Source organism: Prionailurus viverrinus, chromosome F2 (assembly GCF_022837055.1).
Source record: "Prionailurus viverrinus isolate Anna chromosome F2, UM_Priviv_1.0, whole genome shotgun sequence".
NCBI lineage: Eukaryota > Metazoa > Chordata > Mammalia > Carnivora > Felidae > Prionailurus > Prionailurus viverrinus.
Window position 1 is genome coordinate 33,801,110 of NC_062578.1, and position 13,240 is coordinate 33,814,349.

The window sequence follows — 13,240 nt, forward strand, 5'->3', positions numbered from 1 at the left end:
TGAAGGGTTCGGCTTAAAGGAATAGAGAGAGAGATTCATGTTTGGGGAAATCGCAGAGATTTTTTTTTCTTAAACTGGGTAATATGGCTTCTATAATTATATATGAGAAACCTGATTTGCTTTATGTATTATCTATCCCATGATTTTCATATCTGGGAAGGGCACCTGGGTGGCTCAGTCAGTTAAACATCTGACTTCAGCTCAGGTCCTGATCTTGCACTTTGTGGGTTTGATCCCCATATTGGGCTCTGTGCTAGCAGCTCAGAGCCTGGAACCTGCTTCGGATTCTGTCTCCCTCTCTCTCCGCCTTTCCCCAGCTCATGCTCTGTCTCTCTCTCTCTCAAAAATAAATAAACACCAAGAAAAAAAAAAAGAACTTTGACATCTGGGAAGTGTACTCCAAATAGGCATTCCTCCCTCTCGTCCCCTACAAATAAAATGTCTGGCTGGTTATGGTTGTTGATTATCCACTGTCAACTAAAGGTACAGAAAGATAAAAGGACAGGGATTTCTTTTTGAAAAAGGAGTTATGTAGTTTCCCTTGCTTCCCACAGGTAGCCATGTTGATGAATGGAATTGGCCTTAGGATGAAGTTGATCCATAAGGTAACTAAATGGTAAGACTAAAAGAACCTTAACTCTTGTTGGCATCATGAAGCCACTGATATACTCTATGCTGGACTTCCAGTTTTATGATAGGTTATATTTCTTTTTTTGCTAGGTCATTTTGAGTTGGAATTTCTTTTTTAATATATATTAAAGTTTATTTATTTATTTATTTATTTAGAAAGCGTGTGCACTCACGTGCACACAAGTGGGAGAAGAGCAGAGAGAGAGAGAGGGAGAAAGAGAATTCCCAGCAGGCTCCACACTGTCAGCACAGAGCCTGACTCAGAGCTTGAACTGATGAACCAAAAGATCATGACCTGAGCCAAAACCAAGAGTTAGATGCTTAACTGATTGAGCCATCCAGGTGCCCCTGGAATTTCTGTTACTTCCAGCCAAAATCATACTGATACATACCATTTTGATATATGTACCAAGATCTCCTCCAGGCACTGAGGCTATGCTGCTGAATATGAGCTAGACAAGGGCTAATTAAGAAGACAAACAAAGAAACCAGATGATTTTAGTAGAATAATCTATGATGATTGTTAGACCCCAAAATTCTGACTATCCCGTCCATGCTACCCTGATTGAATGATTTACATTTAGGGAAGGGGATAGATTCTAGGGGAGCAATACAAGCCCATAGCAAGAGTTAAGTTTTCTAAAGGTGAAGGGAGATACATATATATGGTGAAAACTGGGGAGATGTCAGTGAGAGGGGGAAGTTATGGCAGGGGAGACAAGAGGGAGATGAAGGGGTGTTTCCACTACAAAATTCCTTTGAAGGACATTCAGAAGGAATGTCTAAGAATGTGGATGAAAGTCAGGAGAATATAGAATCAAGCCAAGAAAAGAGTAATTAAAGGAGTCAATGGTCAACTCTGTCAAAAGCATCTAACAGATCAAGAAGGATGCAACTGTAAATTGTCTATTAGATTTGATAACAAGGATATCATTGAGAACCATAACAAAAGTAGTTCCTGTGTAGAGAGAGGGGTGAGAATCAGAAGGGAGTGAGCTGAACAGGGAATTGGAGTAAAGAAGTGGAATCAGGGCTTGTTTTTTTTCTTCCAGAAGCTTACCTGGGAAAGGGAACAGAGATATGGAAGGAAGGTTGTGTACATTTGGTGGTGAAACTTGAAAGTTCCTTAGGAAATTCTGTTTGGACCTGTTAATGAAGACTTTCTAATATAGAAGAATGATTGAGCTCCTTTAAGCCTGATTATGGACCCCTATCATACAATCGGTATTTGGAAAGGCAAGCCTGTTGTTACAGATCCACTCTGCAATTCACGCACTGAGCAATGGGAATTAAACAGACTGGCCAGGATGTCCCAATAGTATACTCAATTTGTTGAGTTTGACTGTGAAAGTCATGGCTTTTCATTCATTGTGTAAGATTGCTGTTTCAAGTACCTTTCTCAGCTAGATATGCTTACTCTACAGTTGTAAATCAAGCTCAGAGTTTATTCAGCAAAAATGTAAACGTTTGTTTTTAATTGATAATGTTTTATATATAGGTGATGGGGTAATCACACTGGTCCTCTCTAAACCCTTGGGTCTATTTCCTTTTAGTCTTCTTGCTATTTCTGTATATTAGTACCTCTGATGTACTTCATTAGTCCTGGGAGCCACTAGGAGCAGTTATGAAATGTCAGGTTTAGGCCCCTCTCCAAAAGCTGAATATATTTGAAAAGGTAACACATACAGAAGCGAGCATCATTCAGCAAGGGCTTCATTGTGCAAGTCCAGAAACAAATGCTGTCTTTGTTTAAAATTCTGATAGCTTCTTTATTATGGAATTTCTGCACTAATTTTGATTTTTAAAAAATCCATTAAAATATTATATACCTTGATTAGTGAGGTTTTTAGTGCCCTTAAATTTTGCATCTAAAGCAGTGCCTTCCTCACCTCACTCTGGTCCTGACGTGTAACACATTGGCTGAGAGACTGGCCTTGACCTCAGACAGATGTTAGTTTGAACCCGTTCTCCCACTTATTGAAAGGGTGACTTGAGCAAGTTACCTGACCTCTGTAAGTTCAACAACCTCACTTGTAAAGTGGAGATCATTAGACAAAGTGAGTTAATACAGGTAAAGTGTTTGGCTTAGGGATAACAAATATTCAATAAATCGAACAGTATTCCAAAACAAAAATGAATAACCTAGATAATTACCATATAACAACCCTGTCAAATACCTATATACACATGAGCTTAAATTTTCTAGTAGTCACTTTTGAAAAGGAGAAAAGCAAAAAGTAAAAATAGTTTTAATAATTGATGTAACCCAGTATATACAAAATGCTAATATTTCAGCATGAAATCAATATAAAAATTATTAATAGGATATTTTACATTATTTTTTATACCATGTCTGGGAAAATGAGTATGTATTTTATAATTACAGGGCACCTCAATTTGGACAAGGCACATTTCAAGTGTTCAGTGGTCACCTTGCTGGTGACTGCCATACTGGATGGCACAAATACAGACATTCTCAAAAGACCATTGGAAGCAAGAGCCATTGGGACAGGAATGTGGAAAAAATAAGGCATTTCTAAACTTTTTTTTTAATAGGGCAACTTGAGCAAGAGCACAACTTCCAAGTTCAAGGCAATTTTTACTACCCTTTGAGTAACTCTCATGAGGTCTTTGAAATATGAAAGACTGTGAACATTTGGGAACACAATTAGAAAAAAATAACCATTAGGAAGAGTACATTACTTCCTTTTTAATTTCTACAAGTTTATCAAACACTATTTGCTTCTTCTCTTATTCTGCTGGGTTCTAAGAACATTTTAGTATTACTTATAAGTACAGTGGCCATGGATTTAAAATACTTTGAGTTTTAAATCAGTCTGTCCTTAGTGCCAAAAATTGATGAGCATTTGAAAACATAACACTCTGAAACTTTACAGGTATTTTGAAGACTCGAAAAATTCAGACTTAAAGGAAAGAAAAAACTAAAAGTTGGTAAGGAATGATCATTTTAAAGACAGTCTTATTTAGGGGCGCCTGGGTGTCTCAGTGGATCTCACAGTTTATGAGTCTGAGCCCTGCATGGAGCTCTCTGCTGTCAGCCCAGAGCCCACTTCAGATCCTCTGTCCCTGCTGTCTCTCTTCCCACCCCTTGCTCGTTCTCTTTCTCTCTTTTTCTCAAAAATAAATAAATAACTTAAAAGAAAATAAAGAAAGTCTTATTTAGGGCTAAATACCTAAAAAGAAACAATGAGCCAGTGGTAGTATGCTTTTATTTAAAGGAAAGAGTCTATGTTTAATTCACTTAACTCACTTGTGTTAAGAAAAAAGAAAATATTTCCCAAAGAACATGTGCAATACTCTTAGATATGGTGTATGATCTGAAGCATTTTTATAAGATGTTAACTTCAAGTATATTTGCTCCCAGGCCTCCCTCAGCCCTCCCAATGGCATATTTACCTTCCTCGCCATTTATGGCACCTCAGGTTAGCAGTGAATGCAGAAGAGCCAGATTTATCAGGAACAAGTTATTTTCCTAGCATAAAAAAATGCTGCTTTTTTTTTGTGCTGATAGTTTATGTATGGCATTTGACATTTCACGTCAAGACATAATTTTGGAGTGCATGAATTGACTCTTCTTGTGCATGGTAGGGATGAAATTTCTTGAACTAAAAAGTGTTTCCCCATGACCTATATATCTTTAAGGTAAATGCTGAGTCATTCATGATACATTGGAAAAGTCTTTCTTCCTCCAGCTCCACCCTCCTGGATTGGAAATAAACATGCCAAATCTCATGTAGAAATCGTTTTCTGGAGGTTTTCCAGGTCTGAGAGTATGGGAAAGGAGGCCATTTAAATTACAGCAGCCTACTGCTCCATTGCTGTGCTGAGACCAGAAGTTTCAGCCACACCTGAGGGCTCTTTAGAAAAACAGAATCTCAAACTCCATTCAGAACTATCAGATTAGAACCTGCCTAGTAGTGAGATCCCCTAGATGATTCTCTTGCAAATTGATGTTTATTTAAGAAGCACCTATCTATAGGTTGCAATGGTCTCCACAGTTCTGTTTAAATAATCTTTGTTCAAAGATCATAATAAAATGTTTCATTACTGTTACCATTCTTCAAATTAAAATGAAAAGGTTTCATATTTAACCATTTAACTAACTTTAAGAATTCCCTTAAAATACTGTATAATAATGTCATGCTGCTATTTAAAAGTGACTTGACTATTACTTTAAGAAATGTATTTTCATGTGACCTATAAGTATCATTGTAATCTACAGGTTTCACAATGTGGAAAGCCGTTCTTAGTACTATGCCTTTGTGGATAAGACCTGGGCGTGGGTATTTTATCAAGCTCTCTTGGGGAAGCTGATATGCAGCCAGGGCTGAGAGCCCCTGCTCTGTCTCCAGGATATCTGATCCAAGGCTTCAAGGTCTTGGTGGGATTCAGAACATTGTGACCAGTATCTCTCTCTCTTTCTCTACCCACCCCTTCTTTCTCTTTAACATAATTTTGGCTCTGGTTCACTTAATATGTGTAGTAGTCCCCCCAGTGGACTGATACAAGTGGGGGTTTCTTTCCTGCCTTTCCTTGTTCTCTCTGGTTTCAAGGTCTCAGTCATATCCCTGAACAAACATTCTATAGTTCTTCTGCCCCAACTTTACTCATTAATCATTTCCTTTTACACTTCTGGTCTCTTTCCAGCTTTCCAGAGTCTTTCTGGAATCCAGGAGACTGAAAATAGCATCCCAGATGTGTCTACCTCCGTTTTCCTCCCTCCCTTCTCTATGATAGTCTTCAGAGACAGCCCGAAATAGCACTGTCCTTTTCTTGCTGGGACTTCCAACATTCTCAGGCAGTTTTTCATTTTTTAAATGAAAAAAAGATCTGAAATAGCTAAATTAGATATCTAATAATTCAGATCACTGATTGATTTTCTACAAAGCTATCAGTTATATTTAAAAACTAGAGACTCTATTGGAAAAGTAGCTGAGCTCAGAATTCAGTAAGTTTCAGCCTGCTCTGCTCTCCGCTGGCTCAATGGCTGTGAGAAGCACCTTAGGGCTGGTTTCTGTGCTTGGGCATGGAGCCAATGATACCCTATCCTGTTATGTTTATTCTAAAAGCATTTAAAAATGATTTTTGGATGAGTAGTATTAAGATTCTAAAGAATGGTAAATATAACCCAACTAACTTAATTCTATAAAACAAATTAAAAAAAAATTAATGTCTTAAAAACAATCCAACCCAATTATCTGTTCACATAATTTGGAAAATGCACATATTTCACAACTACTGAACCAATGTGGATTTGAGAAAATAGCTGTTAGAATGACTTATATATTGTATATTTCTAACTGCTTGATTTGGAGACTGTTTTGATAAGCCCTTAGTTAGTAAAGATACTTCTTAAAAAAGAAACAAAAACTTTTATCCCATTTGTTATCATATGTCTCGATGTTCTGGAGTGCTGGACTCTGTTTTCTCTTTCAGGAAATCACTTCGAATATTTTTGTCCTCTGGCCCAAGCTTCCCCCCACTTTGGGTTCTAGGCTGAAAGATCTCTGCAGCCTGTAATCTATTTTTCCACTTGATCAGTCTACCAGTTTGGTCTTTAATAATTCACATCTACATTGAAGCCTAAGACAGAAAGGCATGTCAAGTGGACACAATGAGAAAACCAATTTAAAGATGGGAAAGAGCATCAAATGATTGCCTTGGGTTTTGAGTTCACTGTGAAGAGAATTAAAGTACCCTATGTCTTAAATTCATACAATTCTTCTACCAATATCTTGGCCAGCCAAAATACCCCAAATCAAGTAGGGTGGTATAATTTGCCAGGAAATGTACTTTTCAGGAAAGTGCTTTAAAGATAAAGATTAAAAGTACTTATGAGATCTTTAAAGGGCATGCTTAAAAGTTACACTTTTACTAGAAAACTATATAAATAAAAATAAAATCATCAAATCATTTAAAGTGCGAATTATCAAGATTTAAAATTTTTTAAAAATTGATGTAGGAGTTTATAAATGGGACAGTAATCTAAATTGTTTTTGAAATAAACGGTCTGATGTAAATGCATAAATAACAACTTAAAAAATTCTAAGAATTATCAAATAGGCTGTGTAGAATTTATGAAAGCATTTCTAAAAGAGAAACATTCCAGAACACACACACACACACACACACACACACACACACACACACATTTTAAAATATTGTTAATTCATCAATATGTAGTTTGCCTTCTCTATGGCTTAGCAAAGGCCAAGTTGAAATCCTGAGCTGCCTTCCTCATTGTCAACCATATTGAATCTACATCCAGCTATCTTTTCTATTTCACCCAGCTGAAATGTGCCCATAACTCACTTTAATACCAGCCAGGACAAGTCTGCTGATGAAAAACAAACAAACAAACAATCCAGCCAACTTGACCCTTACATGTAACCCTGATTTCCCTCGACCAAAGCAATCACAGGGAAAAATCAAGGGTTTCAGGAACAACCACAGTGGGATTAGCTCCAGTTTCAGTGACATTTGTTATTTTGACTCTAGATCTCCCTGCACATGGATGACCCAATATAAGTGCTATGTGGTGGCTGGTAGGCCAGAGTGGGACTGACCAGAGAGAGAAGTTCCCTATGCTGCTGCTGCTTCCCCTGTGGGCCTGTTCACACTGCTTCCCCACCCAGAAGCTGCCCTGAGGTACTGCCCCTCCCTGCCACGAATCCACCTTGCCTACAGCCAGGCCAGAACTGCTCTTTATTTGTTCCACTGGAAGGCTGGGTGTTTTCAACCCAAAAGAAAATGAAATTTCATAGTTTCATATTCAGTCTTAGATAGTGTGATCTATAAGTAATGATAGTTCTTTGGTCTCTTTCAGGAGTATTTTGTGTTTTCCTAGCTCCTTTTAGTCCTGCAGTTTTATAACCTGCTAGTATGTGGAAATACTTAGGGAGCTTTTAAAAATCTATTTAGACACAGGCCTGAAATTTTAATTTAATTGGTCTAAGGTAAGGCCCAGACTAAGTGTCTTTGAAAAGCTCCCAAGGGGTTTTAACACAGAGCTAGAGCTTAGCTTGGAAAGTAGCCCCTTGAGCATTTCTGGGAGTCCATGGAAGATGTCATCAGTGTGGTTAGGATTAACTGGTCAGTCACCAGGGAGCTCTGTCCTTCCTTCCTTCCCCCAATGCTTGGCATTGCTACATCCCTGCTCTCTCCCACTAGATACGTCTCTTTCTGCCCTGTCACCAATACCACTTCTAGAGGCCTGAACCACTGGAGAGTTGACTAGGTGCCACTTTTAGGATTAGGGCCAGTGGGCCTCAAAACTAATAATAATAAACACTTAACGATCCTATTCCTATGTGCCAGAACTGTTCTAGACACTTTACATATATTACATCATTTAATCCTCACAACAACCCCATAAAATAGGCACTGTTATTATCCCAATTTATACATGAGGAGAGTGGAACACAGAAAGGTTATATAATATGGCTGGCAAAATCCTAAAGAGGAACCCCCCAAATTCCATTCCCTTGTTATTCAAACACTAATACAGACTACTGTTGATGGGATTCTGTAGATGTACTTAAAGTTCCAAGTCAGTTTCCCTTAAGGTTCAGAGATTAACCCAGTTAAGTCTGATCCAGAAAGAAGAGTTTTCTCCAGCTGGAAGCAGATGGGGATGTCAGAGAGATTTTAAGCATGAGAAAGACTCAACATGCTATAGCTTGCTTTGAATGTGGAGGAAGGTATGTGACAAAGAATGCAGATGGGCTCCAAGGAAAGATAGTGGCTGGAGGCTGACAGTAAAAAAATGGTCATGAAAAACAGGGATGACCTTGGAAGTGAATTCTTCCCCAGATCCTCCATATCAGGTAGACCCCAACCTACCTCACAGCTTGACCTCAGTGCTATGAGACCCCAAAGAGCAGAGAATTCAATCACATCCTCTTGGATGTCTGACCCACAGAATTATGAACTAATAAATGGGTGTTGTGTTAAGGCTCTAAAGTATGGTAATTTGTTACAGAGCTGTAGAAAACTAATACTGATAAAGTTGCCCAAGGTAAGCCAGACAGTAAGCAGTAAAATCAAGATTTGACCCTAAGTAATATGGGTCAACAGCTCTTTCAGATTACTTCAATTCCCACACCCAATGGATCAAGGCTGCACTAAATGATACATAACTGTACTGGGCTCTCCCACTGATGACCTCCTCACAAGGGTTTAGTAATGAGGCCAAATGTGTTTAACTCCCTTCTGAAGATGTCTCCCAGCTGGCTGCTTAATCCCTTTGGCAAAACCTTTTGGTAGATTTGCATCATGTTCCCCAGAATTAACTCCACTTGGGCTTAGGTTGAGGTATGATCTCCTGTGTACACAAATTTATAGTTCTGTTTGCTGGGAATGTACAATAATGCCTAGGAAGTCCAGGGCTATTTATGACAGGACCCATTAATTTACATACTTAGCCTGCATTTTGAAACCTGATGTGGTATTCAGATATAGGATGTATTTCTTTGGATTCTCTCCTACTTCAGTATGCATGAATCATTGGTATATTTATATTTATTCATTTCTTTCTCATTCAAACAAATAGTGAGTATTCACTGACTAGTATGTAATAGCTTTTCTTTCTATAGCTCTGAAAGTTTTTATTTACTGAATGACAACTATGTGCCAGAGAGGATGCTAACTGCTTTGTAATAATCTCTCATTTAAACCTCTGTATACAGGTATCATTATTTTCATATTACAAATAGGCAACTGAGGTACAGGATTATGAAGAAAGAATCTGTCTAAGGCACACAGCTTACAAGCAGTGGAGCTAGGTTTCAAATGGGCTCTCACTTCAAAGCCCCTTATTTAAAATAAAAAGGCTGCTACCTATCTTCTGAGCACCCCTGAAAGTTTAGAACTACCCCATGGCACAGGGCTTCAGTATGGTTCAAATGAATGACCCAAAGACACTCACAAACTCGGTCTTCAGGCAACTTCTACATTAGCCTGCTGTGCTATCACATATCTGCACATCTGGTAATATCATCAATATAAAAACCATTTCACTTATGGATGCTGGCTCAGGTGGGGTCTTGCAGATTTAAAGATATTTAAGTAAAAAACCCAAGGCAAAAACCATCTTTGTGTGGATTCATCCTTAACCATACTTGGTTAGTTTATTTAGAACAAATAAATCACACCAATTCTGAGGTGCCTTCTATACCTTTCTTGTGCTTTCTAAAAAATAAAATGCTTACCATGTGCATATGTAAGAATTTGTTGATAGTATCAAATAACAAACCCTACATGAATAAAATATTTCTGGATGTTACCCTAAGTCAGTCAGTAATGCTGACTCTTTTGATGTCCATGAATCTGCCAATTAAGCAATCCTCAGATTAAAATCTAGTTTATTCTTTCCTTTGTGAGAAAAAACTTGGTTAATAAAATGATCACATTTTTCTATTCTAACATATTCTAAAGTAAGGTTTGTGAATTTTTAATACAGAAATGAAGCGGAAAGGAGTAGCTAGAAGAAGGACATTATGTTATGTTTGAATGTGCCATGTCATGTTTGAAAATTAGGAGACCTCTGGGGCACCTGAGTGGCTCAGTCGGTTAGGCATCTGACTTAGGCTCAGGTCATGATCTCACAGTTCGTGGGTTCAAGCCCCGCGTTGGGCTCTGTGTTGACAGCTCGGAGCCTGGAGCCTTCTTCAGATTCTGTGTCTCCCTCTCTCTCTGTCCCTCCCTTGCTCACACTTTGTCTCTCTCTGTCAAAAATAAATAAACATTAAAAAACAATTTAAAAAAATTAGAAGACCTCAAATCTTACCCTTCTCATGTCACCTGCCAACTATGCTTAGTTGGCTGTCTGAGTCCCATTTTTTACATATGAAACAAAAATAATGCTTAAAGCATTATATGAATTTATGATTGTTATTATCATTATAATTATTAAAAGTGAGAACTGACAGTGGGTAGATACCCTAGACTCTGGAAGTCATAAATCCTCTGTAAGGGGCTTTTCTGACCTGGCTTCAATTTCCCAGGTAACTCCCTTTTTGTTTTGCCACTAGAACCCTTTCTAGGCAATAGAACAGTAAGATGATGATCCTATTATTGCAGAAATAATTGGTGTGGTGGTATCCAGCACTACAGTTGGCTGTGATTATCTGCCCACCAGGAGCCTTTGGATTTGAGCAAGTTGCAAAGTACAAATGTGAGCTTCACATAGACTCACTCAGGATATGCCCCAGTACCCATTATACAAAAGTGTTTGATAAAGTGATTAATGAAGTAATAAATGAAGGACTGACTTTTTATCCTCAAATGGAGCCCAATGATTAGGCTAAGAAAGAGAATCAGAAATATTTCCTCTTTTATTTTCTTTAGGAGATTATTAGTCAGAATTTTTGTCTCCAGGAAACCAAGCCCCTAGTATAACATTTCTTTCTTTTTTTTAAAGATAAAATTTTTAATGTAAATGAGGAAACCAAATTACCAAGAAGATACAAAAATCATGAAATCATACCTACTTAATAATATAATCTTAAAATACACAAAGCATCTTAAAATTGGTGGATTTACACGAGGAAACAGACAAATCTACAATTATAGTAGGAGATTTTTAAAGCATATCTCTCAGAAGCTGACAGATGAAGCAGACCAAGAGTTATAGAAAATTAAGGCTCCCTAAATTTGAACAAAACATTTAAAAAGGGCTAACTCAAGCACATAGCACATAGGCTCCTGCCCCTGTCAAATAGACAACATACATTTTTTTTCAAGCACAAATGGAACATATTCACAGCTAGACCACAAGGGAAGTATCAATAAATTTCATTGAATCAATATCATAATGACCATCGTGTCTGAAAACAATGCAATATTAGTGATTATTAGAAATCACCAATAAAAAGATGTCCAAACCACTTCCCCATGTATTTTGAAACTAAATGGCATACTTCTAAATCATTCATAATTTAAAGATGACATTCAAGGGAAATTACAAAACATTTGAAACTAATAGTTTTGAAAACTCATCATATCAACTCTTTTGGAATGCAGCTAAAGAAGTACTTATAGAGAAAATCAAAGCCTTAAGTACATCTATTAGAAAACCAAAAAGACTGGGGGCACCTGGGTGACTCAGTCAGTCAAGCATCAGACTTCGGCTCAGGTCATGATCTCATGGCTCCTGGGTTCGAGCCCCATGTTGGGCTCTGAACAGTGCAGAGCCTGCCTGGGATGCTCTATCCCTCTCCCTCTCTCTCTGCCCCTCCCCCACTTGCTGTCTCTCAAAATAAATTAAAAAGAAAGAAAGAAAGAAAGAAAGAAAGAAAGAAAGAAAGAAAAAAAGAAAGAAAGAAAGAAAACAAAAAGACTGTAAACTAATGAGCTCAGAGTTAAACACATAAAGCTAGGAAAAAAACAACAGTGATATTTGTCTTAAGGAGTGTTACACTTTTTATTTTTTGTAAGGAATGTTGCACACTCCTTATGGAATGACATATATATTTGTATATTTTCATCCATTGTGTAGCAAATACAAGTGTTAAATAATGTCGGATACCTCCCTTACCATGTAAGAATGTATATTTTACCAGTAAGTTATTTTCATTCATTCGTTTATTCACAGATTTCACCAGGACATGGTAAGGCTATTAATTTTCTCCTGAAGTCCAAGTACTCAGTAAATTTATCCATTTGATAAATATTCACTGGGTTCCAGGTACCTTGGTAAGTCAAATATTTACTCTGGTGAAACCACCAATGATCAAAACATTTTCAGAACTTCCTTTTCATTTGTTTCCAGCCTGAAGTGTATTACTTTTATAACACTGCTCAGTCATGGAACCAGTGCACAAACTTTGTCTAATCCAATCCTTAGAAGAACAAGGAGTCATCATGTTATATGTGCAGAGAGCACATCTAACAGGAACTCAAGACATAACTCAGGGAATCATTATTAACTATGTCTGACAAACAAAGACATGGAGACTTAAAACCATAAATGACTTTCACAAAGTCAACATCCTAGGTGTAAGAACCCCAACTCAACCTCTGACTCTCAATTCAGTTGTTTGAATTCAATATACAAGTATCTTCCATAGTAACATCTTAGTATTCTGAAAACACTCAAAATTCATTGAGAGCTAGGTTTTATAAATAAGGTGGGGAACCAAACTGGATAATAACAGGGGGTTTGTATTCAGATTGTTTTGTTTTTAATTAAGATTGAGGCCTGGGGGTGCCTGGGTGGCTCAGTCGGCTAAGCGTCCGACTTCAGCTCAGGTCATGATCTCACGGTTCATGAGTTCGAGCCCCGCGTGGGGCTCTGTGCTGTCAGTTCAGAGCCTGGACCCTGCTTTGAATTCTGTGTCTCCCTCTCTCTCTGCTCATCCCCCACTCACACTCTGTTTCTCTCTATCAAAAAATGAATAAACATTAAAAAAATTAAAAAAATAGATTGAGGACTGGACTGTCAGATAATGAGCCATATTTTCTTGGGGGAGCTTATGAAGTGGCTCTGTACATAATTCTGGGAATGTAGCTCTAAATTTTTGTTGAGCAGTGTCAGGCTAAGAAAATCTCATGTGTTTTCTACAGAACTGTTTTTGGAGGCATGGAATAT

The 13,240-nt window shown here is 37.7% G+C and overlaps 1 long non-coding RNA gene across 1 annotated transcript in view; it reads left to right on the forward strand.

Moving 5' to 3' along the window:
* The first annotated feature begins 8,225 nt into the window (after window positions 1-8,225).
* Window positions 8,226-13,240, forward strand: part of LOC125156042 (uncharacterized) — a 46,819-nt gene continuing 41,804 nt past the window's right edge. Inside the window, exon 1 of the long non-coding RNA XR_007148449.1 lies at window positions 8,226-8,351. This is a non-coding gene — a long non-coding RNA (uncharacterized LOC125156042). The remainder of the gene's footprint in view (window positions 8,352-13,240) is intronic.